The sequence below is a fragment of the Acipenser ruthenus genome, chromosome 5, assembly GCF_902713425.1.
Source record: "Acipenser ruthenus chromosome 5, fAciRut3.2 maternal haplotype, whole genome shotgun sequence".
NCBI lineage: Eukaryota > Metazoa > Chordata > Actinopteri > Acipenseriformes > Acipenseridae > Acipenser > Acipenser ruthenus.
In genome coordinates, this window is record NC_081193.1 from 28,462,302 (window position 1) to 28,470,055 (window position 7,754).

The following is a 7,754-nucleotide window of genomic DNA, read 5'->3' on the forward strand; positions in this document are numbered from 1 at the left end:
CTCAGACTCTGACCTCTCCTACCTCCTCCAGGGCCACAAACCCACCATGTGTGCCCTAGACCCCCTCCCCACTCACCTCTTTCAAGCTGCTGCTCCTACTCTACTCCCCTTCATCTCCCTTCTCAACACCTCTCTCCTATCTGGCCTATTTCCCTCTGCCTTCAAACAAGCCTCTATCACCCCCTCCTCAAAAAACCTACCCTCGACCCCACCTCCCTCCAGAACCTTGGGTAAAGGCGTCTGCTAAATAAACAAACTACCGTCCTGTCTCTCTCTTACTCTTCCTCTCTAACACCGCCAGCTCTTTGCTTTCCTGTCTAACCACTCTCTGCTCAACCCTCTCCTATCTGGTTTCCGCTCTGCTCACTCCACTGAAACTGCTCTCCTGTCTGTCACTAACTCACTAAACCCTGCCTGTGCTGCCTCTCTCTCCTCTGTCCAAATTCTCCTCGATCTCTCTGCTGCCTTTGATAGTGTCGATCACTCTATTCTCCTATCACTGCTCTGGCCTGGTTCTCCTCCTACCTCTCCGACCGCACCTACCAGGTAACCTGGCGCGGCTCAACCTCCACACCTCACCCTCTTTCAACAGGAGTCCCCCAAGGATCAGTCTTGGGTCCTCTCCTGTTCTCTCTCTACACCCGCTCCCTGGGCCCCTTCATCCTATCCTATGGTTTCTCATACCATTTCTATGCTGATGATGCTCAGATCTTCCTCTCCTTCACCCCTCTGACCCCACCATCCCCCCATGTATCTCTACCTGTCTGACTGCTATCTCCTCCTGGATGCACTCGATGATCTCTCTATCTCCATTCCTCTGGAATCTACCACGCTCTCTCCCTCCTTCTCAGCCAAGAACCTCGGAGCAACCCTGGACCCCTGCCTCTCCTACTCCCAGCACATCTCCACTCTAGCACGCACCTGCCATTTCTTCCTGCATCCGCCACCCGTCCGCTCCAGCTCATCCAGAACTCCGCTGCTCACCTGGTGTTCTCTCTGCCTCGCTTCTCCCACGCTACTCCACTGCTCCGCTCACTACACTGGCTCCCGATCACTGCTCGCATCCAGTTCAAGACGCTTGTACTCACCTACCGATGCCTTGACCAGACTGCACCCAGCTACCTCCAGACCCTCATCTCTCTCTACACCCCCACTCGACCTCTCCGCTCCTCCTGCAGTAGAAGACTGGCTGTACCTCCTCTACGCTCCCCTGCCTCTAGAGACCGCTCCTTCTCCACCCTCGCCCCGCAGTGGTGGAACGACCTTCCTACGGATGTCAGGACTGCCCAGTCCCTGACCACCTTCCAGCGCCTCCTCAAGACACACCTCTTCAGACAACAACTGTAAAACTCAACTCTCTCCTTTTGGTCAATATAGCACTCTGTCTTTAATGCACTTTAACTTGCACTTATCTGCTGCCTATTTTACTGTAGTAAAAGTAGGCTACTTGAAATATGTCAGGTCTCTATGTTTTTAATGTATGCTCAAACAATTTTAACATCATTTAAATATTTGAAATCATTGTAATATCAAGATATACTATAGTTCTGCCTTCATCTCAATGTTGGCATTTACTACATTTACAGTCATAAGTCAACATAAAAAAAACACAAAATATACTGTCACTTTTCACCACAGAGACGACAGAGAGCTACTTTCCTCTTATACTATTAATTTATTTATCCTTTTAACGGCGCTTTACCAAACATAAAATATGTGTATGACATTTACTTTCATTGGAATTCCAAATCCTAATAAATAAACATAGGCAAAGTAAACCTCACAAAGTTTCGAACTGATGCATATCAGAGACCACTGTAGATTCACTGATTCAGCTGAAGACTAAAATACAGAAAATAAAAAAAGGATAGTCCAAAGCACTCGTCACAAAATAGCCGCAATGGTCTCCCTCTCTCTTATACAAACCATGTCTTGAATGACTGTTAAATGTACAAGGAGACTGTTATCTCCTCATACATGTAACAGGGCTGAGGCTGGGTGCAAACCGCTGACCACACACACCGCAAGCAAGCTTTTAAGCATGATGCAAAAGAGCAATGGTTAAGGACGGGTCAATGCATGTCACCAAAATTTGCACCGCGTTTTTCATCAAAATCAGTGGCAAACACGCTTGCCTGAGCGTTAGAGGTTTGCCCTGAAATCAAAATCAGACCCATTATGTTGCAGGGCATAATAACAACCATATTGGCCTGTTCAAATCTTTGTCATTTCAAAAATGATAGTTCATGATTATTTAAAAATATAAATTGATATACTTACACTGAAAAGCATTGTACAGCTATTACTGCTATTCCCATTTGATTGTTGGAGTCTATTGCATGTGTTTATTTTAAAATTGAAAATCCTCCAATATATATAGAAAGCTCATAAAAAATAAAAACAATTCTAAACTTTGATTTATAAAAGGTAATTGACAATTGCCTTATACATGTAATCAGATTATAAATTAATTTCAAGGAAAAAGAAAACAAATATTGATCCTTAGATGTATTTCTTAACCTCATATTATGAATTATTATTTTACTATTCATATTAATACAGGTTGTTTTCCCTTCTTATTTCCCTTCTTATTTACGCTTCCATACAGATATAAACCTGACTTCATATTTTTTACTAAAATAAATGACCACCAATCTTGAGAAAAAATGTTGGTATTATTCCTTAAATGTAAATAAAATGATAACCTTCATAAAACTGAGGCATTATCAATAAAAAATAACCTGTAGTGTGCATGGTATATTTGTATTTGGACTAGTTTAAGTTGTAATCATATAATACCTTATTTGAATTCAAAATCATGTAGGACCCACCTCTATTGAAATAATCAGACTGGACAACGCTTCTAGTGAATACAAAGGAACAGTTTTATTGGAAATAAAACTAAATAAAGGAAAAATTAAAGGTGCAACAACTAAACTAAAGTAATACAGAAAGGAAGAATGAACTAAACTAAACAGTACAGAAAAGGAAGTTTAAACAACGACACCCCACTCCCGATAGCTGATTTAGTGATCCAGAGCAATCCATGGCAGATTCCTTTAAAGGTTACAACCACGTTCCTGACAGTTACTTAAGACGAAGGTTAGTCTTAACAGAGGTATTGTTAGTAACACAAATATTTACTTTCATTAATATTTGATAATCAAAGCATCATTAAATCAGTCTCATATAGATGTTTTGGTTCAGAAGGCAATTCTCACTCTTGCGAGATAAAGACGCTCTTTGCGTTCAGGCAGCCTTACGAGAATTATCTAATATCAAAACAGCTAATTTGGATTCCAGCTTTAAACGCAGAATGATAATTGCCTGTAAAACCCACATCAATTTGTATGAATCACGTACAACAAATCAGTTACTATAGTGTTCATTAACTCAAAGCATGAATTGAAAGCAATAATACTTTTCTTACATTCTACCTCAAACAAAACGTTAATTTTACTTTATAGTCTGCTTATTCTCGAGTTCATAAGAAGATAAAAAACACTACATGCTGAATACTTAACAGACTTTTGCTGCCTCTTCTAGCTGGTCCGTATGTCATACAAAACAGGCGCTCAAAGGCTCTCCTGCAGGCAAGGAAAAGTCCAGGTTCTGGGATCTGTCTTCCTCGCTTAGTGTCGCCACACCAGGGGACGAAAGAAATGTTTTTGCAAAAACAAGAGTCATTAACTATTTAGGTATTCCACTGAAACAGCAAATCCTCCACTAATATGTGCAAATTTGTCCAGTTATGTCTGGGATATTCCACCGCAAACTCTGGCACTGCTAGCTCAATAAAAGACTGAATATATTTAAATCTCTGTCTACTTCAAATGATATGTCTATTCCTCTGGTGATCAATCGGGGTCAAGTTAGAGATCTGATTCCAAGTACTTTTAGGATTCTAGACGTCTTACGCAGCGGACTCCCACACCAAGGCAAACAATGGGGTCATTATCCCGTATCAGGGGCTGCAGGTCTTCAGATTGTCAAAGTTGAGAGCCTTGTTCTGCGTGTCAGGGAGCCCCGATTGAAAGTTGTGCTCATCCTTTTCCAATCCTCTTTTCACCCCGGTGATTGGATAGTTTGTTTATTTGGGGCTATGCCTGAGTCCACATGCTGTGTTTTCCCATTGGCTGTTCTCGTTCCAAGACGGCCCAGTGTTCTCAATTGGTCTGCTGTTTTGCCCCTGTTGGCTGTATTTATGAGGTGGACTGTTTTCTGTCTGAGGCGTCAAAACATTCAAAACCGTCTGGTTTGTACCCTCTTGAAAGACACCCCTGGCGCCAAAGTATTTATTCAGCGATGGTGAAGATAAACCCCTTGTCCAGTATTTAGTTTACGACTCTTTTTAAAAGCATTCTTTGTCATTGTGGGAGTTTGTGACAAGAAAACCAAGCAGACACAGCTAATTAGGAACCCCCCTCTGTATATTCCAATTCTGTTAATTTCATAAACAGAATGATATTATGACCCAACCTGACGCTACAAACCAAACATCATTCAGTATGCTGACTATGTCATTTATCATAAAACTAATAAAGCACATTATCTGGGGTATAATGATTACCAAGGGTTATAAACTAGAAGAAAGTCTGAAAAAAATAAAACCAGGCACAAATGGTCTAAATAATACCCCAATACATGAGGAAAATGTGATACATTGCCAGACATGTCAACCCCTAAGGGTTCACACCAGTGAGACCCATGCTGAAAAACCTTGGAATTGATGAAAAACCTTAAACCTACACCACTAGATTAAGTTCCGGGTTGGGTTGGGAGCGGGATGGGGGCGGGGCGGGGCGGGGCGCTGGTCGTGGATCGAGATTTTTTAAATAAGTAAAATAAATATAATCACACACTAAATTAACAGTGAATGTTTATATGTGATCTGGTTTAACATGTAAATTATTCTAAAATAATACATATTTGTGACAGGCTGGCTCGCAGTGGTGAGGTGTGGTGATGTCACGGACCAGGAAGTAACTGAATCAAAACAATGGATGGGCGGGTGAAGCTGAGTGCAACGGCACTCAGCGTATTTATTAATAAATCAAATAAAACAAAAGATTTAACCAAAACAACAAAACAAAGGGCACGAGGGCCAAATGAAATAACAGACAAACAAGTAAGTGTCGTGTTGGCTAATCCAGCACGTTTTAGCAATTGTTTTTAAATGTCGTTATTTCTCGCTCGCTCTCTCCGCTCCCCGTACTCTCCTCTGTACACTCCAACCTCGCAGAACGGACAGCTGCAGGTTCTTATACTCTGGCTGAGAGGTTTAACTAGTTGTTAATTATCTTATTACCCCTCGGCCAGAGTCTGCATGCGTTTGGTAAGGATGCATGACTGTCAGCTAGTTAAATAATCAGTAGCTGATCAGCCATGCATCCTCACAGGGATTTTAAATATAAATAATAAAAGACGCTGCGCTTTTATCCGCGGTGCAAACAAATACAAATAATAATAAATAAATACATAGGGGCGGGACACTCCGCCACAATATTTCTTTGTAAATACTGAGAAAATGAGTTTAATATAATATACTTTTATTGTTTTATTTTCAGTTTTAATAAAAATCTTCTCAGTTACTGTGTGAATGTGATTATTATTATTGATCAACATTATTAAAACAAAGATGCGTCATTTTACAGAAATACGAAACCAGTGTGTGGTGCTCCCCGCCACTTTGACTAAAATTAAGGTGAAATAAAGCGAGATAGACATACCATCAATTTCCAATTGTTCTGCTCTTTCTTGCTATATGGTGTCCTTCTTTTTATTGTCTCTATAACCACTGACACTGGCATCATAAAGAACATTATATTTTTCAACTTTAATCATTTAATTCTCATTGATGATTTTTATTTCTGTGATAATCTCTGCGTGAACGAGACAGTGACAGTCTGACAGCCACTACGCAATGGACCTTATTTCTGATTGGTCCATTGCAATGCGAACAAGGCGTAGCGTGAATAGAAATAAAACAAATGCATTTCTATATTCGCTCACTTCACTTGCGGTGTGCATTACTCCATTTAAATCAATAGTTTTAATTATTTTTTATTCGCTCGCTCACGTCCGGTGTGCATAGCCCATAACAGACTGAAACCGTAAGAATCCATTGCATGGACATGAGACCCTCAAAATTGTGAAAAAAACATGAGTTTCAAGGGTAAAGCTTGAGACTTGACATGTGTGCTTGACTGCTCTTCATGTTGATAAACATTCATTTGTTAGACTTTCATCATGCCAATACATATTGCAGATCAGCAATATTTAGTACAGACAAGGACATTCATTTTCCACAGTATTGATCTAGTGCTTTAAAAAACATAGGCCTACTAGTTCTTACCCTGGCATATTATTGCTAAATAGCAGCACTGTTGCAGGAACATCCTGTACCATTTTTTTTGGAAAACAAAAAACAAACAAAAAAAAAACACCTGCCATGATGTGCATTTACAGCTTCCAATTGTACTTTTAAATAAGTGTCCTGGGCTCCCTTTTGTGTCAGTCAAACAAAAACCAAGGAGACAAAACTCACTTTCAGTTCTTATGCTAGCTAAATCAAATGCAATGCAATACTGAATTCCATTAAAGAGCATGCATATGATCTGTTATTTTAACTAATGTGTCTTCTTGTTGTTTAGAACCACATTGTATATTGGGTTCAACCATCGTATCCTTGTGACTCTTTCAAACTGAAATGTTAAAAGCACCCCTCTGGCATCTTTATAGCTCTCAAACATGCCTTCTCTTTATGTGTAGCTGACACACCAGAATAACAATAAAACCTGCACCTCTCGTCAATTTCAAAAGTACTATCTGGTATTTCTTACAGATGTCTTTCTTTACATTCTCAACACTGTTGTAACAGCTGTAATTGGAGAGAATACATGTTCAAGAATATAATTGGAAGCTGTACTGCAGTTGAGGGATGCTACACACCAACTGACTATTTAAAAGGCTTATAAATTGATGAATTGTTACAAGGTTCTATTTTATTTTTTTTTAAATTTATGAATGCAGGTATGGGCAATGTTAAATATGGAATGAAACCCAGGAAGCGAGATATACATGATAGGGATTGTTTTAAATTAAATAGCCACTACACTGTTTTTATTTTCAAAACATATTTCTTGTGGAAAGACAATTACCAAATTAGATATAAAATTGCATTTTTTTCTGATTTTCTTTTCTTTTCAATTGCCTTAAAAATGGATTCTTCAATAAATATAATGGTTACTGATGACAGAATATTTTAAAATGCAGTTTGTTGTCAAAAACCCTCAGCTCAATTATTGTACAGTACTAGTTGTTTCTTTTACTTTCCAAGACCAATGCTATACACGATTCTGTTATCTTACTAAGAATAAAACAATACAGAATATGTTATATAAGCTGTAAAATATTACAAATCAATGTACAAGAACCTTGCACATACTACACCGTTACAGTAACTCTGTGTTTTTAATTTTTATGATTGAATACCGAATACACTATTCTAAAACACTATGTTGCATGTACTATATACATGTTTTATAATCTATTATTTTCTGAGAAACAGTTCTGTAATCTATAATTTCCAAAAAAAATAGTGTGTTGTTCCCTTAATTTATTTCCCATTATACAAGTTTCTCAAAAACAAAACACTTCAGCAGTTCACGTTTCAGCCTATTTCAGTGAAATATAGTTTTCTGTGTGATGGCACGATTGGTCGAGGAGGGGCTGGTGGAGCACTACAGTACATG